General features: G+C 48.3%; 1 protein-coding gene across 1 annotated transcript in view; it reads left to right on the forward strand.

Moving 5' to 3' along the window:
• Window positions 1-3,853: 3,853 nt before the first annotated feature.
• The window catches only part of LOC144493441 (putative G-protein coupled receptor 139), an 88,363-nt gene continuing 65,257 nt past the window's right edge, over window positions 3,854-26,959 (forward strand). The window contains exon 1 of the mRNA XM_078212353.1: window positions 3,854-3,930. The gene's annotated coding sequence lies outside the window, so the exon portion shown is untranslated. The remainder of the gene's footprint in view (window positions 3,931-26,959) is intronic.

A 26,959-nucleotide genomic window follows, 5' to 3' on the forward strand; every position in this document is an offset into this window, starting at 1 on the left:
ATAGCAGAGGTCCCAGTACAGAGCCCTGCGGAACACCACTGGTCACAGATCTCCAGCCGGAAAAAGACCCTTCGACCACTACCCTCTGTCTCCTATGGCCAAGCCAGTTCTCCACCCATCGAGCCACTTCTCCTTGTATCCCATGAGCCTTAACCTTCTTAACCAACCTGCCATGTGGGACTTTGTCAAATGCCTTACTGAAATCCATATAGACGACATCCACAGCCCTTCCTTCATCAACCGTTTTTGTCACTTCCTCAAAAAACTCCACCAAATTTGTAAGGCACGACCTCCCTCTTACAAAACCATGCTGTCTGTCACTAATGAGATTGTTCCGTTCTAAATGCACATACATCCTGTCTCTAAGAATCCTCTCCAACAACTTCCCTACCACGGACGTCAAGCTCACCGGCCTATAATTTCCTGGGTTATCCCTGCTACCCTTCTTAAACAACGGGACCACATTCGCTATCCTCCAATCCTCAGGGACCTCACCCATGTCCAAAGAAGCGACAAAGATTTCCGCCACCTTCAAGGATTTGTGGACTTGCACACCTAGGTCCCTCTGTGTTTCTATACTCCTGATGACTCTGCCATTTATTGTATAACTCCTCCCTACATTATTTCTTCCAAAATGCATGGGCAGTTACTGATGGGCAGTAATTGGCCAGGTTGGATTTGTCCTGTTTGTTGTGTACAGGACATATCTAGACAATTTTCCACATTGCCTGGTAGAGACCAGTGTTGTAGCTGTACTGGAATAACTTGCCTGTCGGCTAGTTCTGGAGCACAAGTCTTCAGTATTATTGCTGGAATGTTATCAGGGCCCATTGCCTTTGCAATATCCAGTGCGTTCAGCCGTTTCTTGGTATCACATGAAGTGAATCAAATTGGCTGAAGCCTGACATGCTGGGGACCACTGGAGGAGGCTGAGATGGGTCATCCACTCAGCTCTTCCGACTGAAGATTGCTGCGAATGCTTCAGCCTTTTCTATTGCACCCTTGTGCATGGCTCTCGCATCACTGAGGACGTGAGTTGTTTAATTGTCCACCTCCATTCACGACCCTATGTGACAGGACTGCAGAGCTTGGATCTGATCTGATGATTGTGGAATTGCTTAGCTCTGTCTATTACTTACTGCTTATGCTGTTTAGCACACAAGTACTCTTGTGCCGTAGCTTCACCAGGTTGACACCTTGTTTTTAGGTATGCCTGGTGTTGGTCCAGGCAAGCCCTCCTGCACTCTTCATTGAATCAGGATTGATCTCCTGGCTTGGAGGTGATGGTAGAGTGGGGGATATCCTGGGCCATGAGGTTACAGATTGTGGTTGAATACAATTCTGCCACTGATGATCCACCATGCCTCATCAATGCCCAGTTTTGAATTGCTAGATCTCTTCAAAATCCATCCTATTTAGTACGCTGGTAGTGCCACACAACACGATGGAAGGTATCCTCAATGTGAAGATGGTGGTCACGTGACAGTGGTCACGCCTACGGATACTTTTATGGACTGTTACATCTGCAGCAGACAGGTTTGTGTGGATGAGGGTGATTTTCCCTCTTGTTGGTTCCCTCATCACCTGCCACAGACTCAGTCCAGCAGCGATGTCCTTTAGGACCGGGCCAGTTCGGTCTATAGATTCTTTTGGAATTTGTGTAAGTGTTTAGAATCATAGAATCCTACACTGCAGAAGGAGGCCATTTGGCACATCGAGTCTGCACTGACCACAATCCCACCCAGGCCCTATCCCCATAATCCCATGCATTTACCCTAGCTGGTCCCCCTGACGCTAAGGGGTAATTTAGCATGGCCAATCCATCTAACCCGCACATCTTTGATGGAGAAGTGTTCAGTTCACAACTTAACATTAAGTTTCTGGATTAGATTCACAGTGAAAACTGTTAGATCCTGTAAACATATCCAACTCTGCACAATGAATTCTGTTTTTTCATTTCAAATACCTTTCTAAGAAAGATTGCAAGTAAGTTTAAGAATAAATAAACATTAAGAACAACAATGGGTCATTTAGTTAAGATCATGATTGCTCTTGTACCTCGACTCTACCCCCTGCTCTATCCTATGTCCATCGTTCCATTTGGTATCCAAAAACGTACTGGTCTCTGACTTGTTGATATTTAACAACTGAACATCCACCTGCTCTGCGATGGAGGATTGCAAAGATTCAGGACCTTTGGGTGAAAATAATTCTCATCTCGTATTAAATGACCGGCCAGTTATTCTGAGATTATGAACCACCTGGTCCCAGAATCCCCAGTCAGGAGAAATATCTTTCCAATCCCCGTCAATCCCCTTCCTAAATCTAAGTTGACTCTGCCCCGTCATTATTATTCACACATTTAACACTGTTGACACATCCCTAATAACATGCATCAATGATTTGGATGAGGGGACCCAAAGTAACATTTCCAGCTTTACCGATGATATGAAACTTGATGGGAATGTGGGCGGTGAGGAGGATATTAAGATTTGATTTGATTTTGATTTGATTTATTATTGTCACATGTATTAGTATACAGCAAAAAGTATTGTTTCTTGCGCACTATACAGACAAAGCATACTATTCATAGAGATGGAAACAAGAGAGTGCAGAATGCAGTGTTACAGTCATAGCTAGGGTGTAGAGAAAGATCAACTTAATATAAGGTAAGTCCATTCAAAAGTCTGACAGCAGCAGGGAAGAAGCTGTTCTTGAATCGGTTGGTACGTGATTTCAGACTTTTGTATCCTTTTCCCAATGGAAGAAGGTGGGAGAGAGAATGTCTGGGGTGTGTGGGGTCCACAGTACCAGATCTAAAATCAAAAATCAACTTTGTGGTGATGGTGTAAAATGGGCAATGTTGAATTGCGGTTATTTTATACCAGTCTAATTTACCCTTTCCAATTCATCAGAAAGGATCAATGGGTGTGGCATTGGCTCGGCAGTCAATTCAATCACCCATTTTACACCATTACGGCAGCAAAGTGGCAGATCAAGCCCAAGGTCAGGTGTAATGTCTTTTGGTGTCAGCTGGGATCTTGTTTGTCTCTCTTGTGGGGAATTGGATGGGATTTGAATTGTTTTTTGGAGCAAGCAAAGAGATGGATTCGAGTCTGTCCGGTCCATTCTGAGCATTGGCTTTATAACTTTAAGAATGGGGTAATATTTTTTTTTTAAATACTCCCTTATCGGCACGGTGGCACTGCTGCCTCACAGCACCAGGGACCCGGGTTCGATTCCCGGCTCGGGTCACTGCCTGTGTGGAGTCTGCACGTTCTCCCCGTGTCTGCGTGGGTTTCCTCCGGGTGCTCCAGTTTCCTCCCACAGTTGGAAAGACGTGCTGGTCAGGTGCATTGGGCCGTGCTAAATTCTCCCTCAGTGTAGCCGAACAGGTGCCGGAGTGTGGTGACTAGGGGATTTTCACAGTAACTTCACTGCAGTGTTAATGTAAGCCTACTTGCGGCACTAATAAATAAACTTTCTTTTCTTTCTCACCTTTGAATTGCAAAACCGTAATGTGCTGAAAAAATCCTGAGAAAGTGCTGTAATTTGTAAAAGCGTTTCCGGATGTGGAGACTGTTCCTGGAAGCTTCTAAAGTTTGAAAAGTGGGTAACTGGGCAATTTAACTGGTAAACTGGTGCCCCGCCCCCTGCAACTTTCAGTCTATAACTGTTTTGTCTTCAACTCGGGGTTATTTTTTTGCAGGCGATAACGTCAGCCTCCCACCTTCGGTGTCCGGCAGCACTGGGTAACACACACAGGATCTGAGGAATTAGCTCAAACCAGTGTGAGTGCAGGGACAGGGAGGAACCAACAGGAGCTGTCACAACTAAAATCCAGCGAGAGACACACACACAGGGAGAGAGAAGGTAGAGGAGAAGGAGCTAAAGAACTAATCACCCCTCTCCTGAAAAACTCCACAACTGGTAAGTGGCCAGAATTGGAGAACTGTGATGTTAAAGTTGATTTCTTGTTTTTAACAGCATTGAACCTGACTGTTCCTTGCCCCGTGAGCACGGGCTGTAAATTAAACCAGTGAAAGCTTTAAAGATCACGCTTTGAATGGGTGGGGGTGTTTCACACTCCCCTCCTTGGACTGAGCTGGAGGTATGATTTCCAGAGATTTCTCTAAATCCCTGCTGGAGTTCGGGGTTGTTATTTTGAAGCCCCGTGTCTCGCAGTCAGAGTTGCGACCTGTGCTGTCAGTGGGAGCAGGGTCAGGGCTGGAGCTGGGCGAGAGGCTGCTTCCCATCCACACCACCCGGACACAGGGCGATCTGCACTCAGAGAGAGGGAAATCCGAGCGCATCTGTAACCCTGGGAAACACCCTTTTACTCCCATTTTAACCACTGTGTGTGTTTTGTTCGCACACTGTCCCTTGTTTGTGAATTTTTGCCCAATGAACGAATTCACGATTCTCCGGTTGTGACCCAGACTATATTCCATTGCCCCCTGCACTCTGCTGTGACATGTACCGTTAGAAAGATCCCCCCCTCAGGAGCTGGGTTGCTGGTTCTGTGTCTGGATTTGCCCAGGACTGCGATTTTTACCGTGTCTGAGATGAGCTGTCACTGAGCTGGATTGGACTGAGACTGTGTCTCCTGTTCACTGAAAGCCACACTTGTTGTGCTGAAGCGTTGCATTTAGAGCAGTCCCCCTGGGGGGTGCATGCTGCCCCCTATCCCCCCCACCCCATGCTGCCCCCTATCCCCCCCACCCCATGCTGCCCCCTATCCCCCCCACCCCATGCTGCCCCCTATCCCCCCCACCCCATGCTGCCCCCTATCCCCCCCACCCCATGCTGCCCCCTATCCCCCCCACCCCAGGCTGCCCCCTACTTCCCCACCCCAGGCAGCCCCCTACCTCCCCCATCATTCCCCCCACAATTGGGAATAGCTTAGGGGTTTTAAAAAACAAAAGGGCGGCATGGTCATGTTGGGCCGAAGGGCCTGTTTCCATGCTGTACACATCTATGACCCTATGACTAAGGGAGGTTATGCTTTAGTTATACAGAGCATTGGTGAGACCACATCCGGAGTATTGTGTATAGCATTGGTCTCCATATTTAAAGAAGGATGTAAATGCATTGGACGCAGTTCGGAGAAGGTTTACCAGACCTGAAATGGGCCACTTGTCTTTTGAGAAAAGGTTGAATAGGCTAGGCTTGTATCCACTGGAGTTTAGAACGGTAAGCGGCGACTTGAATGAAATATAGAAATCTGGAAGGGTCTAGTCAGGGTAGAAGTAGAGAGAATGTTACCTCTTGTGGGAGAATCCAGAACTCGGGATTACTAATTAAAAATAAAGGGTGGCCCATTGAAATGGAGATGGCGCAAAATGTTTTAATTCAAAGTTAAAGTAAAAGTTTAGTTATTAGCCATAGTAAGGCTACTGCACTACAATGAAGTTACTGTGAAATTCCCCTAGTCACCACACTCCGGCGCCTGTTCGGGTCAATGCACCTAACCAGCACATCTTTCAGACTGTGGGAGGAAACTGGAGCACCCGGAGGAAACCCATGCAGACATGGGGAGAACATGCAGACTCCACACAGACAGTGACCCAAGCCAGGAATTGAACCTGGGTCCCTGGCGCTGTGAGGCAGCAGTGCTAACCACTGTGCCACCGTGCCATCCCGAGGGTGGTTGTGACCCCTTGGAACATTCTTCATGAAAAGGCAATGGGAGCATAGAGTCTTTGAGATTGATTCTTGGTAAGCATTTGGGTGAAAGGTTATCGGGGGTACCTAGCAAGTCTGCAAAATAATCGTTGGAAATATTTCTCTTCAGCATATCATTTATCCAATCCTGCTCCTGCTAAAACAATCCCGTCTTTTTGAGAACTCTTAATCACATAGCTGCAGGAGTTTGTCACTTGCAAGTACTTTCAGAGGAAACATTAAAAGCGAGGGGCCTTCGGCCCTGTCTGGTGGGTGTAAAAATCCCGTGTTCTTAGAAAAATGGGAACATTGCCCTGTTCGTCCCAGCTAATAATGATCATTCAGCCATCAAAAACAGATTGCTGATCATTTATCTCCAGGTACGTGGGACCTTGCTCAGTACACGTTGTTTCTGGTGTTTATCAAATGAATAACAACTTTAAAAGTGAAACATTTTGGGGCATTCTAAGAATGCAAACAATGCTAAATAGATACGAGTTCTTCTTGCATTCAGCATAACCGAGTTGGTGTTTTCTAAGATAGACTTTTACAAAGAATGGAACTAACTTAGTTTGCAGAGGACATTAAGTTAGGAAGGACTGTGAGTGTGCAGCTGAGAGAAGGATGCTGCAAAGAGATGGCGAAAGATTCAATGAATATCCAGATAGGTTCCAGTGTGAGATCATCAGCTTGGAACCCAAGAAAGATCAGTCAGAGTATTTTCACAATGGTCAGGAACTGTGGACGTGTGGAAGAGATTTGTAAGTCTTAAGTTCATAAATAAGTTGAAGTTAGTAGGTAGCTGTGAAAAACAATTAAAAAGGGAGCTGGGATGGAATTTTTTATTCATTCATTCGTGGGATGTGGGCGCTGCTGGCTGGCCAGCATTTATTGCCCTTCCCTGATGCACTATCAATCAAGCAAAGACTAGTTTTTATGCAAGAACAAATAGGCTTTTATTCGCAAAAGACTTGGAGCACACCCATGCTGATGAACTGGTCCAGAGACTGAGGCAGGGGGGTGGGGAGCAGTCACCTTTATACCTGGACCGGGGGGGGGAGGAGTCTCAGGCAGGGCCGGCGGGGGCATGTCCAGGCATGTCACACACACACAGGCAATAAGCTAACAGTGGTTTACCACATTCCCCAGTTGCCCTTGAACTGAGTGGTTTGCTAGGCCATTTCAGAGGGCCATGATGTGAAGATGCCGGCGTTGGACTAGGGTGGGCACAGTAAGAAGTCTCGCAACACCAGGTAAAACTCCAACAGGCTTATTTGGAATCACGAGCTTTCGCAGTGCTGCTCCTTCATCAGGTGAGTTTCAGGGGGCAGTTGAGAGTCAACCACATTGCTGTGGCTCTGGAGTCACATGTAGGCCAGACCAGGTAAGGACAGCAGATTTCCTTCCCTGAAGGACGTTAGTGAACCAGATGGGTTTTTCCGACAATCGACAATGGTTTCGTGGTCCTCAGTAGATTCTTAATTCCAGACATTTTTTATTGAATTCAAATTCCACCATCTGCTGTGGCGGGATTCAAACCCGGGTCCCCAAACATTAGCTGCGTTTTTGGATTAATAGCCTAGCGATAATACCCGTAGGCCATTGCCTAGTGATAATACCCGTAGGCCATTGCCTAGTGATAATACCCGTAGGCCATTGCCTAGTGATAATACCCGTAGGCCATTGCCTAGCGATAATACCACTCGATCATCGCTTCCCTTTATGGCACAGAGCCTTGGTCAATGTGGCAGATATGGAAAAAATATTTCCTCCGATTGTGGAGGTGGGGTGGGGGGAGGGGAGGGAGATCAAGTACGAGGGGACCTGATCCTAAAATTAGAGCCAGTTCATTCAGGAATGAAGTCAGAAAACACTTTCTCCAAAAAGGGTTGTGGAAATCTGGAAACCACTGCCCCCAAAAAGCGATGGACACTGAGTCAACTGGAGCTTTTAGCACTGCCATCGGTATGTTTTTGCTAGACAAAGTGTCGAGGGATGTGAGGCAAAGCTGACTCAATGGAGTTGAGGTGTGATCAGCCAGGAACTATTTGAAGCAGGCTCCTGGAGTGAATGGCCCTACCGTTCCCAGTCTGAGTTGGCTGCACTCTCATCTTTGGGTCAGTAGGTTCAAACTGCATATTAAAGTTTCAGCTCATAATGCAGGCAGTTACGATAATCTAGCACTGAAGGTGTATGGTACACCATCCTTCTAATTATCTCTAAACCTGCCTGTCTATTCCAATGGTTCAGATAGATGTTTAAAGATCCCATGGCACTCCTCAAAGTAAAGTGTTGTCCTGGCCAACATTCTTCCCTCAATCAGTGATAGCAAACAAAAACACGGTGAAATTATCATTCCCCTCATTGTGATGATGAATGGGCTGCTGTACTTGTCTTTGTGACAACAGTGCAGGCGTAGCCATGGATACGATATAGTGGTAGGGACACTCCAGGGTTCTATTGAGCCAATTTTCATTTCCAACAATAAATTGGAACAAAATTCCCCGATTCAATGCTTGCTAAACTTCTTTACAAGAAATAGGAGCAGGAGTAAACACCTCAAGCCTGCTCTGCCATTCTGTAATCTTTGCCCACAACTCCATTTCCCTGCCCATTTCCCTATCCTAATTTCTTGAGTTATCAAGAATATGTTGATACCCGTCTTGGATTTGTTCAATGACTGAGCATCCACAGCTTCCTGGGGTAAAGAATCCCAAGGAATCTCGATCTTTGAATGCGGGAACATCTCAAAGTCTTAAATAACTGACCCCTTATGCGAAGAGTATGACCCCAGGTCCTAACCTTCCAGCCAGAGGTTTCAGCATCTCGGTATCTACCCAGTGACGAATCCTCGGAATCTCATATGTTTCAATTAGATTATCTCTCATTCTTCTAAATTCGTTAATATTGTCTATACGTAGTAAAAGTAAAGTTTATTTATTAGTCACAAATAAGGCTTACATTAACACTGCAATGAAGTTACTGTGATCCTTGTGACATCCCACTCATGGTAGCATACCAACCTGATAATGACACTATTTTAATTCCGACTCTGTTTTCTGTCTGTTAACCAATCTTCTATCCATGCTAATATATTACCAGCTCCGTCATCCCTTGTTTGTGTGGCACCTAATCAAATCAAACTTTTGAAAATCGAAAAGCTAAAATAGGCTACATTCACCGGGTACACTGCCAGTTATACCAACAAAAGAAATCAGCTACTGGATTTGTCAAACAGGATTTTCCTTTCCTAAAACGACGTAGACTCTGTTTTCTTGCTTTATCCTTTGGCCTTGGCCCCACCAGAAATATCTCTCCTTTGCACTCACCCTCCCCTCTGCCAACCCCACCACACTTACTAAGAATATTGATGCTACAAAGGGAATGGCTCACTCGACGACTCCTCTCTTTTGCCCTCTTCCACCTCTGGCTCCAATTTCACTTGGTTTTACTCTCCTGCTTCCCTGTTTTGCTCTCTCTTCCTTTATCATCTATTTTTCTCTCTCTTTCTCAGAAACACTTCAGTTTTCGTTCCTTCGCCTTTTTTTCTCTTGTGCTCTTTCTCGCACTCTCCCGCAACCCCCCCGGTCCCCGTCCCCACTAATGCCAACTTCACCTTCATGTCTATCTCACCTCACGGCACATGGTTAGCACTGCTGCCTCACAGCACCAGAGACCCGTGTTTGATTCCTGTTTGGGTCACTGTCTGTGTGGAGTTTGCACGTTCTCCCCGTGTCTGTGTGGGTTTCCTCCGGGTGCTCCTGTTTCCTCCCACAATTTGAAAGACGTGCTGGTTAGGTGCATTGACCTGAACAGACACCGGAGTGTGGTGACTCGGGGAATTTCACAGTAACTTCATTGCAATGTTAATGTAACCCTACTTGTGACAGTAATAAATAAACTTTACTTTTCCTCTTTTCTCCTCTTTGCCTTAGCACCTATTTTGCTTTCTTGCTCCCAACAGGAAGTCAGGGGTTTGAGGAAGGTAAGTGAGCTGGATAGGCCTCTCGATTATCTAGGATTGCAATGGGATCTTGATCAATTGGGCCAGTGGGCCAATGAATGGCAGATGGAGTTTAATTTAGATAAATGCGAAGTGATGCATTTTGGTAGATCAAATTGGAGCAGGACCAACCCAGTTAATGGTAGGGTGTTGGGAAGAGTTGCAGAACAAAGAGATCTAGGGGTACAGGTTCATATCTCCTTGAAAGTGGAGTCACAGGTGGACAGAGTGGTGAAGAAGGCATTCAGCATACTTGGTTTCATTGATCAGAACATTGAATACAGGAGTTGGGACGTCTTGTTGAAGTTGTACAAGACATTGGTAAGGCCACACTTGGAATACTGTGTGCAATTCTGGTCACGCTATTATAGAAATGATATTATTAAACTAGAAAGAGTGCAGAAAAGATTTACTAGGATGCTACCGGGACTTGATCGTTTGAGTTATAAGGAGAGGCTCAATAGACTGGGACATTTTTTTCTGGAGTGTCGGAGACTTAAGGGTGATCTTATAGAGGTCTATAAAATAATGAGGATCATAGATCAGCTAGATATTCAACATCTTTTCCCAAAGGTAGGGGAGTCTAAAACTAGAGGGCATAGGTTTAAGGTGAGAGGGGAGAGATACAAAAGGGTCCAGAGGAGCAATTTTTTCACACACAGGGTGGTGAGTGTCTGGAACAAGCTGCCAGAGGCAGTAGTAGAGGCAGGTACAATTTTGTCTTTTGAAAAGCATTTAGATAGTTACATGGGGAAGGTGGGTATAGAGGGATATGGGCCAAATGCGGGTAATTGGGACTAGCTTAGTTGTTAAAAACTGGGTGGCATGGACTAGTTGGGCTGAAGGGCCTGTTTCCATGTTGTAAAACTCTATGACTCTGTAAGTGACATTTCAGAAAGTGTGGAATTCACATTTTTTTTAAATTGGGCCACTGGAAATTCAAGAAGCTTTTTTTGGTAATGGGAAAGAACAGGAAGCAGTCACGGCTGAACTCTGGACCCAGCCATTCCTGTCAGCCAGTCCAGCTTTGACAAAGAGTCATCTGGACTCGAAACATCAGTTCTTTTCACTCCTTCCAAATGCTGCCAGACCTGCTGAGATTTTCCAGCATTTTCCCTTTTAGGATCCCTGTCAGCCAATGCCTTTCAAAGGAATTGATTGTAAAACACATTGTTCAAATGTGGGCAGGTATATAAGTGTGAGTACCATAGATGCTAGTATAGGAACAAAGGGAATGAAAGTTGTGCCAACAGACAATTTCTTACAGCAGTATGGTGAGAACAGTTAACCAGAAAAATAGCAGACGTCAGAGGAGTAGGCTGGATGGCCCAGCAAGTCTGCTCTGACATTCAATAAGATCATGGCTGAACTTTCTTATGAACTTCACTTTCCCGGCAAATCGCAAATTCCTTGGTTCCCTGAAGTGCCGCAAAATAAATGACCAAATTCCATCTTGAGTGTGCTTATTAACTGTGTATCCACTACTCTCTGAGGCAGAGAATTCCAAAGATTCATAACCCTCTGAGTGAAGAAATTCCTCCTTATATAGAGTCATTGTCATACACCGCGGAAAAGGCCCTTCAACCCACTGAGTTTGCACCAACAATAATTACCACCAAAGTAGCACTTATCCCATTTTCCTGTATTTGCCCCATATCTTTGAATGTTATGACGTTTCAATTGCTCATCCAAATACTTTTTAAAGGTTGTAATGTTTTCGGCCTCCACTACCTTTCCAGGCAGTGCATTCCAGATTCCCACCACCCTCTGAGTGAAAAATAAAATTCAAATCCCCTCGGAATCTCCTGCCCATTAGCCTAAAACTATGCCCCCTTGTGATTGACCCCTCAACCTCAGTCTCCTCCCATCTCAACCTGATGCACGTCAATTGAACTCAAGACACGAGGCTTCGGTAACTGAAGGCTTTTATTGCCTAACAATGGAACTACTAGAACGTAAGTACACCATCCCAGACTGACGAGGTCCCGCCCGAGCAGGGGGTCTTATACCTCTCCCAGGAGGCGGAGCCCGACTGGGATGTGCCACAACAGTAACAACCACAGGTGTATTAATCCCACCCTAGCCCAACAACAACATTAGAACAACCCCACAGTGGGAACCAACGATGGTTCACCACATTCACCCCTCCTTTGAGAACAAAGGCTGGCGGGGTGCGAAAACAGACTAAAAAAAAAGTCAACAGATTATAAGTCCAGACGGTCTGGAGGACCGCACCGTCGTTGTGACCTCCTCAATACCAGCGGTGACACCGGAGTAGGTGCTTGCGGTGGCGTTCTCTCCAAAACAGCGTCCGGCTGTCCTCTCGTGGACTCACAGGCCGGTTGACCCTGATGAAGCGGTAGTGCAGGGGATCCCGGTACATTCTGCGATGGCGCCGATCTCCGGGTCTCAGGCAAGCTGTACATTGGAGTATAACTGTTAAGCACTGGTCCCGATGCTGACCGCGCCACGTCCGGGGAAGAAATAAGGGATAAGGGATTCGTCACTGGGGATATGGGAGCGACAGGAGTTGCTACGTCCCCTGCGGGCGCCAGGTCTCGGATCAAGACTGTGTCCTCTCGCCCGCATAGGCATACTGAGGGTTGGCGTGGAGGAGGTGGACCTGTTCGACCAAGGGGTCGGACTTGCGGGCCCTTACATGTCGCCGCAGAAGGACGGGTCCTGGGTACGTCAACCAGGCTGGTAAAGATATCCCCGAGGACGACTTCCGAGGGAATGAGAACATCCTCTCGTGGGGAGTAGCATTGGTTGCCGTACACAGGAGGGAGCGAATGGAGTGAAGCGCATTTGGGAGGACCTCCTGCCAATGGGAGACTGGAAGGCCTTTGGACTTCAGCGCCAATAGGACAGCCTTCCAGACTGTAGCATTCGCTCTTTCCACCTGTCCATTGCCCCTAGGGTTGTAACTCGTGGTCCTACTAGAGGCAATCCCGTATGAGAGCAGGAATTGCCTCAAGTCATTACTCATGAACGACGAGCCCCTGTCGCTATGTATATAGCTGGGGTACCCGAACAGGGTAAAAAGATCACGGAATGCCTTGATCACCGTGGCAGTCGACGTGTCCGCGCAGGGGACAACAAACGGGAACCGGGAGTACTCGTCTATTATGTTCAGAAAGTACACGTTCCGATCTGTTGAGGGAAGGGGGCCCTTAAAATCCACACTCAGCCTCTCGAAGGGGCGAGTGGCCTTGACCAAATGTGCCCGGTCAGGTCGGTAAAAGTGCGGTTTGCATTCCGCGCAAATCCGACAGCTCCTTGTCACTGACCTGACGTCCTGCACCGAGTAAGGCAGGTTGCGGGCTTTGATAAAGTGGTAGAGCCGAGTGACCCCAGGATGGCACAGGTCATTATGGAGGGCGTTCAAGCGATCCTCCTGCATAGTAGCGCATGTTCCGCGCGAGAGGGCATCCGAGGGCTCATTGAGTTTCCCTGGACGATACATAATATCGTAGTTATAGGTGGAGAGCTCAATTCTCCACCGCAAGATCTTGTCATTCTTGATCTTGCCCCTCTGCGTGTTATTGAACATGAACGCCACGGACCGCTGGTCCGTGATCAGGGTGAACCGCTTCCCCGCCAGGTAATGACGCCAGTGTCTGACGGCCTCCACAATGGCCTGGGCCTCCTTTTCCACCGCTGAATGCCGAATTTCGGGACCTTGGAGGGTGCGGGAAAAAAACGCGACGGGCCTGCCTGCCTGGTTTAGTGTGGCGGCCAGGGCGAAATCAGATGCATCGCTTTCCACCTGAAAAGGGATGGATTCGTCTACTGCGTGCATCGTGGCTTTCGCAATGTCGTGTTTCAATGCCTTGAAGGCCAATTGGGCCTCTGGCGTGAGTGGAAAAGCCGTGGACTTAATAAGCGGACGGGCTTTGTCCGCGTAGTTGGGGACCCACTGCGCATAATAGGAGAAGAAGCCTAGGCATCTCCTCAGTGCTTTTGCGCTAGCGGGCAAAGGAAGTTCAGCAAGGGGGCGCATACGGTCGGGATCAGGGCCAATGACCCCGTTTTCCACTACGTATCCCAGGATGGCTAACCGGCACGTACGGAATACACACTTCTCCCTGTTGTAGGTCAAATTCAGGCGAGATGCAGTGCGTAAAAAGTTCTGGAGATTTGTGTCATGGTCCTGCTGATCACGGCCGCAGATGGTGACATTATCCAGGTACGGGAAGGTAGTCCGCAGCCCGTTCTGGTCTACCATTCGGTCCATAGCACGCTGGAAGACCGAGACCCCATTGGTGACACCAAATGGAACCCTAAGAAACTGATACAGATGACCATCCGCCTCAAAAGCCGTGTAGTGTCGGTCCTCTGGGCAGATGGGGAGTTGGTGGTAGGCGGACTTAAGGTCTATGGTGGAGAACACCCGGTACTGCGCAATCTGATTGACCATATCAGATATGCGCGGGAGAGGATACGCATCCAGCTGCGTATATCGATTAATGGTCTGACTGTAATCAATGACCATCCGGGGTTTGTTCCCGCTCTTAACCACCACAACCTGTGCTCTCCACAGACTAACACTGGGCTGTATGATCCCTTCTTTGAGGAGCCGCTGAACCTCAGATCTGATGAAGATCCAATCTTCAGCGCTGTAACGCCTACTTTTAGTAGCGATGGGCTTGCAGCCTGGTACCAGATTTTTGAATAAAGAGGGTGTGGTGATCTTTAATGTAGAAAGATTGCATGCGGGGCGCTTTGGACAATTTGGAGACTGCAGCTGTTCCCCTACTGTCAGCGAAGGGAGTGGCCCACCGTACTGTAGGATCACACTCTTCATGTGGACCATAAAGTTTAGTCCGAGGAGAATTGGTGCGCAAAGATGCGGCAACACAAGGAGCCTGAATCGCTCGTAAATTGTGCCCTGCACTTTCAGAGTTACCACACAACGTCCTTGAACAGGGACAGACCGGGACCGTGATGCCATAGAGATTGTCTGTTTGGCAGGTTGAATCTGGAGTCCACACCTCTTTACAGTGTCAGGGTAAATAAAGCTCTCAGTGCTCCCGCTGTCAAACAGACAATAAATTGCACGACCATTTACCTCTATGTCCATCATTGAACAGTCAAGCCTGTGGTGCTTAGCCTGGTTCAGGGTGATCGACGCCACCGTTGGCCCTTGAACGTCACTGCAGGCAGCTGAGGTCGATGCTGAGGACCCCTGCTGGTCGCTCCTGGTCGTCGTCGACCAAAATGGCCGCCCCCATGAATCGCACATGGTTGAGGGCGCCAAGCATAGCGACTCCCGGTGGTCATCCTCCTCCGACTCCGTCGACCACAATGGCGTCGTCCTGGACTCGCACGTGGACGAACCCCGTGGGTACTTCGACGTCGATGGTGATGATCCCCGTTCTGAAGGGTCACAGGCTGCACTGCCGTTCTTGGGCTTTGATCTGCACACCTTCGCGTAGTGCCCCTTTTTACCGCATTGATTACAGACCACCGCTTTAGCAGGACACTTTTGTCGTGGATGCTTGGCCATTCCTCAGAAGTAGCACCGCGGGCCGCATGGGGCTGCCGCCGTCGTCGGGTCTACATGGGAGCACGCCATAACACTGCACTTCGAGCCCGTGGGGCGAGGAGGGATTTTTGACTGCTCCTGCCACGTTGTCTCCACGTGGTCCTCCGGATACAGGACCAAGCTCTTCGAAGCCGCCTCAAGCATTTCAGCCATTTCCATAGCTTGGGTCAGGTTGAGATTCCCCTTTTCTAGCAGCTTGAGACGGATGTACGAAGATCCTACCCCTGCCACAAACACATCTCGGGCGAGGTCATACATATACTGCTCAGCCGACACAGCTTTGCAGTCGCAGCCCCTGGCAAGCTGCAAGAGCTCATTGGCGTAATCCTCCATGGTTTCGCCCGACTGCCGACGTCGTGTAGCGAGGAGGTAACGAGCGTGGATCTCATTGGGAGGTTTCGTGTAGCGCTTTTTTAAAAGCTCGAGGGCCCTCGGGTAAGTGGTGGCCGCACGGATCGCGAGGTAGACAGTGTCGCTTACCCTCGCATGGAGGACCTGGAGTCTGTCATCATCTGTGATGACCGCTGCGGAGGCTGCCAGGTAGTCCTCAAAACACTTCAGCCAGTGGTCGAAGGTGTTAGAGGTGCCCACCGCACGTGGATCCAGCGTCAGACGCTCTGGCTTTAAGATTTGTTCCATACTCTCCTTTCCGTCGAGAGCTTAGTGTTAGGCAATAAAATTGATGCACGTCAATTGAACTCAAGACACGAGGCTTCGGTAACTGAAGGCTTTTATTGCCTAACAATGGAACTACTAGAACTAAGTACACCATCCCAGACTGACGAGGTCCCGCCCGAGCAGGGGGTCTTATACCTCTCCCAGGAGGCGGAGCCCGACTGGGATGTGCCACAACAGTAACAACCACAGGTGTATTAATCCCACCCTAGCCCAACAACAACATTAGAACAATCCCACAGTGGGAACACCCTAGCCCAACAACAACATTAGAACAACCCCACAGTGGGAACCAACGATGGTTCACCACACAACCTTAAATAGCTGACCCCTTATTGACTCCTAATTCTGGATTCCGCAGTCAAAGCAAACAGCTTCTTAGCATCCATTCTGTCAAGACCTTTTATTGGTTTTAATCAGATCATCTTCTAAACTCCAGATAACAGAGGCCCATTCTACTCAAACTCACCTCATAGGACATCTCCCTCATCCCAGGAACCGATCTAATGAGAATATGTGAGAACAAGTATATCTTTTCTGAGGGAAGGAGACCATGCACAGAATTCCTGGTAAGGTCTCATCAAAGCCCTATACAATAGCAGCAAGACTTCCTTATTTCTTTACTCTTGTATTCCAACCCTGGGCAGCACGGTGGCACAGTGGTTAGCACTGCTGCCTCACAGCACCAGGGACCCAGGTTCAATTCCGGTCTCGGGTCACTATCTGTGTGGAGTTTGCACGTTCTCCTCGTGTCTGCGTGGGTTTCCTCCCACATTCCAAAGATGTGCAGGTTGAGTTGATTGGCCGTGCTAAATTGCCCCTTAGTGTTAGAGCGGGTGTTATAAGGGTAAATAAGTGGGGTTAAGGGGATAAAGCCTAAGTGGGATTGTTGTCGGTGAAGATTCATAACCCTCCGAATGGCCCCCTCCTGTACTGTAGGGATTCTATGAACCCCTTCACAATAAATACCATTTGCTTACTGTACCTGCTAATACAAATATCGCTATTATTCGAAGATACTTGGGGTATGCATCAGGAACCGTATAAATACAGATAAAATAGCCAATCTGTGCATTGCATCTGAATGATTTTGGGCATTTAGTTATAACCTACAGAAAGGCAGAGAATGAAAATGGATACATCCTGGAATATTTTCCAAGTTGATTTCAGTGTGGTAATCCTTAGTATTCGCTTGGTGCCTCACACAGCAGCATATCTGAAGCCACAGTGGAGATCTGCAGTGTGAATCTGCATCCAATGACTTGCTGGCACAATGTATTCAAAACAACACACTCTCGCGCGATCCCATTCTATGCCCCACACCAAGTGGTTTTCTTTGTAACTGCTAAGAGTTCTTGTTTATTGCTGGAATATTTTAAGCTCCCTTATCTGGCAAGAGTTTAAAGAGTTGATCAGACTATTCTATAGATGGGCACTCGAGATAGCCTTTGGTGAACCAGGAAACACAAGGCAGATGATATGGTTTATATAGTCCAACAACACTCAAGAAGCTGAACACCATCCAGGAAAAAGCAACTTGCTTGATTGGCACCCCATCCATCAACATTCAGTCCCTCCACCACAGAAGCACAATAGCAGCAGTGTGGACCATCCAGGAACTCACCTAGGTTCCTTAGACAGCACCTTCCAAACCCACGACCACTACCATCTCGAAAGACAAAGGCAGCAGATGCATTGGAACAACGCCATCTAGAAGTTCCCCTCCAAGCCACTCACCATCCCAGCTTGCAAATATATCGCCATTCCTTCAGTATCGCTGGGTCAATATCCTGGAACACCCTTCCTTAACAGCATGGTGGTTGTATGTACACCACATGGACTGTAGCAGTTCAAGTGGCTCATCACCATCTTCTCCGGGGCAATTAGGGCCCAGAAGGAAACAAAAACAGTCAAATGGGGAAAGAAGAATATTGGTCTGAACTGGGTTTTTTTTAACTTCTAGGGGATGAACAATAAACACTGGCCTAGCCAGTGAGATCCGTGAATGAATGAACAAAAATGTCTTAAGCTTGTGACAAAGGGGGAGGCAATGGCCTAGTGGTACTATTGCTAGACTATTAATCCAAAAAAATTCAACTCATGTTCTGGGGACCTGGGTTCGAATCCCGCCACGGCAGATGGTGGAATTTGAATTCACCAAAAAATAAATCTGGAATAAAAAATCTACTGATGACCATGAAACCATCGTCGAGTCGGAAAAACCCATCTGGTTCACTAATGTCCTTTAGGGAAGGAAATCTGCCGTCCTTACCTGGTCTGGCCCACTCTGGGTTTTCGCCTCTCCCTGGAGATCACATGGTCTGGAATGGGGGGGTGGGGGTGAGTTAATAGGTTGTAATGAACAAAGCATCGTAGCTGTGAGGGACAGCTCGGTGGATAGGATATTGGTATGTAGATAGGCTGGAAAATTGGGCGGGGATCCTGGATTCAGGATTCAATCCTGGACCGGGGCACGGCGCGGGCTTGGAGGGCCGAAGGGCCTGTTCCTGTGCTGTATTGTTCTTTGTTCTTTGTTCTTTGTACATGTGACTCCAGAGCCACAGCAATGTGGTTGACTCTCAACTGCCCTCCAAAGGCAACTAGGGATGGGCAATAAATGCTGGCCCAGCCAGCAAAGCCCATGTTCCAGGAATGAATAAAAAAAACTAAAATGAATAAACTGATTCCTACAAAAATGGACAAAACAGCAGATAAGATTTCTGAGAATAATTTGCATAAGATTCATCAACACGGTGTCAATAGAAGTACCAAGGAGGAAGTGGTCAGGTCAACCTGATAACTAAGTCTTTTAGAAGTGGTCAGGGCTGATAATAGTGTTTGACTCTCATGAGGAAATTTGATCTTACAATGTGGATTTGTTTTGGTAATATTTGGCCAGCTGTGCAGGAGACTTACTCAACAAGTGGATTTACATTTTTTGAACTGACTCCAATACACTCCACAGCTCTTCCAGTTCCTTGCCGTATATGTAGCCGACATAACAGTGGATGTACCGTGGCAGTTACTGTCATTGGTGCATTGGGCAGTCATGGCACTAATAATTGCCAAACAAAATCTCATACTCACAACACATTTTCATTAATGGACATTCCAGACACTGAAACAGTTGCTTCAACCATTAAGCACTCATGAACGGACAAATCTGAGGCATCATCTCTTTAATCAGATTGATTCAAGGTGTTGATTATAGAGGGAGTGTAGTGAAGGTTTACCAGGCTGATTCCAGGGATGGCAGGTCTCTCGTATGAGGAGAGACTAGGGATAGGGATATTTTACTGCAATTGTATAGGGCATTGTTGAGCCACACCTGGAGGATCGTGTGCAATTTTGGTGTCCTTATCTGAGGAAGGATGTCCTTGCTATAGAAGGAGTACAGCGAAGGCTTACCAGGCTGATTCCTGCGAGGGCAGGTCTGTCATATGAGGAGAGACTAGGCCGGTTAGGATTATATTCACTGGAGTTTAGAAGAATGAGAGGGGATCTCATGGAAACTTATAAAATTCTAACAGAATTAGACAGGGTAGATTCAGAAAGAATGTTCCCAATGGTGGGGGAGTCCAGAACTAGGGGTCATAGTTTGAAGATAAGGGGTGAACCTTTTATGACTGAAGTGAGGAGAAATTTCTTCACCCAGAGGGTGGTGAATGTGTGGAATTCACTACCACAGAAAGTAGCTGAGGACAAAATCCTGTCTGATTTCAAGAAGAAATTAGACATAGTTCTTGGGGCTAAAGGGATCAAGGGATATAGGGGGAGGGAAGGGGGGGGGATCAGAATATTGAATATGATCACAATAAATGGGGGAGCAGGCTCAAAGGGCCGAATGGCCTACTCCTGCTTCTCGTTTCTATATTTCTGTTTCTATGAGGACTCTGGCACGCAAAGACATCATTAAGATTGATACAAAATTCTTTTACATAAAATAACATTGTTCTGAGTTATGATTTGAAAGTCAACATGTTGAAGTCTGTATGGAAAGCAGTGCACACTGTAGTTTGCAGTGCTCTTCTAGCCTTGACACAACCTGCAAGCTTAGGCAAGCATGTGTGAGATCTTCAAATGTGAATTTCGTTTACTCCTTGGGTGGGTAGCAGTGCAGACTGAGAGTCTGTCAGAAATCACACTTACAAAAGTAGGCTGCCCCGCCTATTTAATCAGGTCATGGCTGATCTGTATCTCCAACTATCAGCTACTGCTGCCTATCCTTGAGTACTTTCTAGTAAATAAAAATCAATCATCTTGATCTGTCATCCTTTCTCAGATATGGACACCAAAACTGCACGCAATCACCCAGGTATAGCCTCACCAATGCTCTATATACAACTGCAGTAAAACATCCCCATCCCTAGTCTCTCCTCATATGATAGACCTGCCATCCCAGGGATCAGCCTGGTAAACCTTCGCTGTGCTCCCTTTACAGCAAGAACACCCTTCCTCAGATAAGGACACCAAAACTGCACACAATCCTCCAGGTGTGGCCTCACCAATCATAGAATCCTACAGTGCAGAAGGAGGCCATTCAGCCCAGATCCTATCCCCACAACCCCATGCATTTACCCTAGCTAATTCCCCCTGACACTAAGGGGCAACTTAGCATGGCCCATGCACCTAACCTGCACATCTTTGGACTGTGGGAGGAAACCCACGCAGACACGGGGAGAACGTGCAAATTCCACACAGACAGTGACCCAAGCCGGGAATCGAACCCGGGTCTCTGGTGCTGTGAGGCAGCAGTTCTAACCACTGTGCCACCGTGATGCCCCAAATTATAAGCTCGAATACTGTGGTGAACCATCGTTGGTTCCCACTGGATAGTGCTGAGCCAGGGGCTGGCCAGTACTACAAGGATGTACATATGTTACTGTTGGATTGTGCTATTGTTGCTGTTGGGGTTAGTACCTTTGTACTGTAGTGTTGTGGCACATCCCAGTCGGGCTCCGCCTCCTGGGAGAGGTATAAGAGTCCCTGCTCTGGCCGGGACCCCTTCAGTCTGGGATAGTGTATATAAGTTCTGGTAGCTTCGTTACAGTAAATAAAAGCCTTTCATTTACTGAGCTTCAAGCCTCGTGTTTGAATAGCGCATCAATTTTAGTTACTGTCGTTAAACTCTCGTTGAAAAAAAAAGAGAGTATGGAGCAAATTCTGAAGCCGGAACGCCTTACGCTAGATCCACGTGCGGTGGGCGCCTCTAACACCTTCGACCACTGGCTGAAGTGTTTCGAAGACTACCTGGCAGCCTCCGCAGCGGTCACCACAGATGATGACAGACTCCGGGTCCTCCATGCGAGGGTAAGCGACACTGTCTACCTCACGATCCGTGTGGCCACCGATTATCCTAAGGCCCTCGAGCTTCTGAAGAAGCGCTATACCAAACCACCTAATGAGATACACGCTCGTTACCTCCTAGCCACTCGACGACGGCAGTCTGGCGAAACGATGGAGGAATATGCGAACGAGCTCCTACAGCTAGCCAGGGGCTGTAACTGCAAAGCTGTGTCGGCTGAGCAGAGCATGTACGACCTCGCCCGAGATGCGTTTGTGGCCGGGGTCGGATCGTTGTACATTCGACTTAAAGTGTTGGAGAAGGGTAACCTTAATCTTACCCAGGCCATCGAGTTAGCAGAGATGCTTGAGTCGGCCTCCAAAAGCTTAGTATTATATCCGGAGGACCATGTGGAGACAACGTGGCAGGAGCAGTCGCAAATCCCTCCTCGTCCCTTGAGTTCGAAATGCTGTGTAATGGCGTGCTCCCATTCGGGCCAGACGACGGCAGCAGCCCCAGGGCGGCCCGCGGTGCTATTTCTGTGGAGGAGCGAAGCATACTCGGCAAAGGTGTCCCGCTAAAGCTGTGTTGTGCACCGCATACGGTAAAAAAGGGCATTATTCAAAAGTGTGCCGATCTAAACCCAGGAACGGCAGTGCGGCCTGCGATTCTTCAGAGCTCGGGTCTTCGTCGTCGAAGTCATCGCGGGGTTCGTCCACGTGCGAGACCAGGACGACGCCATTACGGTCGACGGAGTCAGAGGAGTATGACCACCAGGGGTCGCTGAGTTTGGCGCCCTCACCCACGTGCGACTCATGGGGGCAGCCATGTTGGTCGACACTGACCACGAACGACCAGCAGGGGTCCTCCTCATCGACTTCAGCTGCCTGCAGTGGCGCTCATGAACCAACGGTGGCGTCGATCATCCTGGACCAGGCCAAGCCTCATAGACTTGATAAATCTATGATGAATATCCAGGTAAATGACCACGTGATTTATTGTCTGTTTGACAGCGGGAGCACTGAGAGCTTTATCCACCCAGACACTGTGAAGCGGTGTGGACTCCAGATTCAACCTGCCAAACAGACAATCTCTATGGCATCAAGGTCCCGGTCTGTTGCCGTGCTAGGGAGTTGCGTGGTAACCTTGAAGGTGCAAGGCACAGTTTACGAGCGTTTCAAGCTCCTTGTGTTGCCGTATCTTTGCGCGCCAATACTTCTCGGACTAAACTTCATGGTCCACTTGAGGAGTGTAATCCTACAGTACGGTGGGCCACTCCCTTCACTGGCAGTGGGAAAACAGCAGCAGCCTCCAAATTGCCCAACGCGCCCCGCCTGCAGCCTCTCGACGCTGAAGATCACCACACCCTCCTTGTTCCAGAATCTTGTGCCAGGCTGCAAGCCCATCGCGACTAAAAGTAGGCGTTACAGCACTGAGGATCGGATCTTCATTAGATCTGAGGTTCAGCGGCTCTTCAGAGAAAGGATCATACAACCCAGTGCTAGTCCGTGGAGAGCGCAGGTCGTGGTGGTCAAGAGCGGGAACAAACCCCGGATGGTCATTGACTACAGTCAGACCATTAACCGATATACGCAGCTGGATGCGTATCCCCTCCCGCGCATATCTGATATGGTCAATCAGATTGCGCAGTACCGGGTGTTCTCCACCATAGACCTCAAGTCTGCCTACCACCAACTCCCCATTCGCCCAGAGGACCGACAATACACGGCTTTTGAGGTGGATGGTCGCTTGTATCACTTTCTCAGGGTTCCCTTTGGTGTCACTAATGGGGTCTCGGTCTTCCAGCGTGCTATGGACCGAATGGTGGACCAGAACGGGCTGCGGGCTACCTTCCCGTACCTGGATAATGTCACCATCTGCGGCCATGACCAGCAGGACCACGACACGAACCTCCTGAACTTCTTACGCACTGCATCTCGCCTGAACTTGACCTACAACAGGGAGAAGTGTGTGTTTCGTATGCGCCGTTTAGCCATCCTAGGATACGTGGTGGAAAACGGGGTCATTGGCCCTGATCCAGACTGTATGCGCCCCCTTTCTGAACTTCCCTTACGTGCTCGTGCAAAAGCACTGAGAAGATGCTTAGGCTTCTTCTCTTATTATGCGCAATGAGCCCGTCCGCTCATTAAGTCCACGGCTTTTCCCTTAACGCCAGAGGCCCAATTGGCCTTCGATAAATTGAAAGCTGACATCGCGAAAGCTACGATGCACGCTGTAGACGAGTCCATCCCCTTTCAGGTGGAGAGCGATGCATCTGATTTCGCCCTGGCCGCCACACTTAACCAGGCGGGCAGACCCGTCGCATTTTTTTCCCGCACCCTCCAAGGCCCCGAAATTCAGCATTCAGCGGTGGAAAAGGAGGCCCTGGCCATTGTGGAGGCCGTCAGGCACTGGCGCCATTACTTGGTGGGAAAACGGTTCACCCTGATCACGGACCAGCGGTCCGTGGTGTTCATGTTTAACAACACGCAGAGGGGCAAGATCAAGAATGACAAGATCTTGCGGTGGAGAATTGAACTCTCCACCTATAACTACGACATCATGTATCGTCCAGGGAAACTCAATGAGCCCTCGGATGCCCTCTTGCATGGAACATGCGCTAGTATACAGGAGGACCGTTTGCACGCCCTCCATAATGACCTGTGCCATCCTGGGGTCACTCGGCTCTACCACTTTGTCAAAGCCCGCAACCTGCCTTACTCGGTGGAGGACGTCAGGTCAGTAACAAGGAGCTGTCGGGTTTGCGCGGAATGCAAACCACACTTTTACCGACCTGACCGGGCACATTTAGTCAAGGCCACTCGTCCCTTCGAGAGACTGAGTGTCGATTTTAAGGGCCCCCTTCCCTCAACAGATCGGAATGTGTACTTCCTCAATATCATTGACGAGTACTCTCGGTTCCCTTTTGTTGTTCCCTGCTCTGATACATCCGCTGCCACGGTTATCAAGGCATTCCGTGATCTCTTTACCCTGTTCGGGTACCCCGGCTACATCCATAGCGACAGGGGCTCGTCGTTCATGAGCGATGACTTGAGGCAATTCCTGCTCTCCTACGGGATTGCCTCTAGTAGGACCACGAGCTACAACTCTACGGGTAATGGACAGGTGGAACGCGAGATTGCTACAGTCTGGAAGGCTGTCTTACTGACGTTGAAGTCAAAAGGTCTTCCAGTCTCCCGTTGGCAAGAGGTGCTCCCTGATGCGCTCCATTCTATTCGCTCCCTCCTGTGTACGGCAACCAATACTACTCCCCACGAGAGGATGTTCTCATTCCCTCGGAAGTCTTCCTCGGGGACCTTATTACTGTCTTGGTTAACGTACTCAGGACCCGTCCTCCTGCGGCGACATGTAAGGGCCCGCAAGTCCGACCCGTTGGTTGAACAGGTCCATCTCCTCCACGCCAACCCTCAGTATGCCTATGTGGCATACCCTGACGGGCAAGAGGACACGGTCTCGATCCAAGACCTGGCGCCAGCAGGGGAAGTAGCAACCCCTGTCGCTCCCATACCCCCTGTAACAAACCCTTTATCTCTTGTTTCTTCCCCAGACATGGCGCGGGCAGCATCGGGACCATTGCTTAACCATTTTACTCCCATGTACAGCTTGCCTGAGCCCATAAGATGGTCGCCACCGCAGGGCGTGTCAGGATCCCCTGGACTACCGTCACCTCAGGGTCAACCGGCCTGTGAGTCCATGGAAGAACAGCTGGACGCCGCCTTGGGGAGAACGCCACCGCAAGTGCCTACTCCGGTGTCACCGCCGGTATTGAGGAGGTCACAACGACGGTGCGGTCCCCCTGACCGTCTGAACTTATAGACCGCTGAGACTTTATTCTGTTTTTTGTACCCCGCCGGCCTTTGTTCTCAAAGGAGGAGTGAATGGGGTGAACCATCGTTGGTTCCCACTGGATAGTGCTGAGCCAGGGGCTGGCCAGTACTACAAGGATGTACATATGTTACTGTTGGGTTGTGCTATTGTTGCTGTTGGGGTTAGGGTGGGGTTGTTACACCTTTGTATTGTAGTGTTGTGGCACATCCCAGTCGGGCTCCGCCTCCTGGGAGAGGTATAAGAGTCCCTGCTCTGGCCGGGACCCCTTCAGTCTGGGATAGTGTATATAAGTTCTGATAGCTTCGTTACAGTAAATAAAAGCCTTTCATTTACTGAGCTTCAAGCCTCGTGTTTGAATAGCGCATCAAATACATATTGAGTGCTTTCTAAAATAAGTTCACACCAAGCAAGTTGGTTTATAGTACGGATCTTTACTGATTCAATTCATTCCTGAGGGTTGGCATTTTCTAATTTCCAGTAAATTAATGGCAATTACTATCTTGATCAATCTTCTCACATTGTGCATGCAACATCTAGAACAGCAGCAACAAATCCTGTTTCCCCAATGAGTGGGTCTGGTTGCTAGTAATAGACATGATTATTGTGCAGGCTTTGACGTCCTTAGCCAGGTCTTTAGCGGCAAAAACATTAAGTTGTGATTAATTGAATTTACAATATTAGAACTGTCCTGCAAAATAAAACTGAGAAGCCATTTATTTTGGAGTGTCATAGAGGTTTACAGCATGGAAACAGGCCCTTTGGCCCAACTTGTCCATGCCGCCCTTTTTTTTAAACCACTAAGCTAGTCCCCATTGCCCGCATTTGGCCCATATCCCTCTATAGCCATCTTATCCATGTAACTGTCTAAACGCTTTTTAAAAGACAAAATCGTACCTGCCTTTACTATTACCTCTGGCAGCTTGTTCCAGACACTCAACATTCTCTGTGAAAAATTGCCCCTCTGGACCCTTTTGCATCTCTCCTCTCTCACCTTCAACCTATGCCCTTTAGTTTTAGAGTCCCCTACCTTTGGGAAAAGATATTGACTATCTAGCTGATCTATGCCCCTCATTATTTTGTAGAACTCTCTAAGATCACCCCTAAACCTCCTATGCTCCAGAGAAAAAAGTCCCAGTCTATCCAGCCTCTCCTTATAACTCAGACCATCAAGTCCCGGCAGAAGGCCTATAGTGTGTTAGCTTTTATTAACAGGGGGTTGGAGTTTAAGAGCCGTGGGGTTATGCTGCAACTGTACAGGACCTTGGTGAGACCACATTTGGAATATTGTGTGCAGTTCTGGTCACCTCACTATAAGAAGGATGTGGAAGCGCTGGAAAGAGTGCAGAGGAGATTTACAAGGATGCTGCCTGGTTTGGAGGGTAGGTCTTATGAGGAAAGGTTGAGGGAGCTAGGGCTGTTCTCTCTGGAGCGGAGGAGGCTGAGGGGAGACTTAATAGAGGTTTATAAAATAATGAAGGGGATAGATAGAGTGAACGTTCAAAGACTATTTCCTCAGGTGGATGGAGCTATTACAAGGGGGCATAACTATAGGGTTCGTGGTGGGAGATACAGAAAGGATATCAGAGGTAGGTTCTTTACGCAGAGAGTGGTTGGGGTGTGGAATGGACTGCCTGCAGTGATAGTGGAGTCAGACACTTTAGGAACATTTAAGCGGTTATTGGATAGGCACATGGAGCACACCAGGATGATAGGGAGTGGGATAGCTTGATCTTGGTTTCAGATAAAGCTCGGCACAACATCGTGGGCCGAAGGGCCTGTTCTGTGCTGTACTGTTCTATGTTCTATGTTCATCCCGGTAAATCTTTTCTGCATCCTTTCTAGTTTATTCATAACCTTTCAATAATAGGGTGACCAGAACTATACACAGTATTCCAAGTGTGGCCTTACCAATGTCTTGTACAACTTCAACAAGACA

The sequence above is a fragment of the Mustelus asterias genome, chromosome 5, assembly GCF_964213995.1.
Source record: "Mustelus asterias chromosome 5, sMusAst1.hap1.1, whole genome shotgun sequence".
NCBI classification, from domain to species: Eukaryota; Metazoa; Chordata; class Chondrichthyes; order Carcharhiniformes; family Triakidae; genus Mustelus; species Mustelus asterias.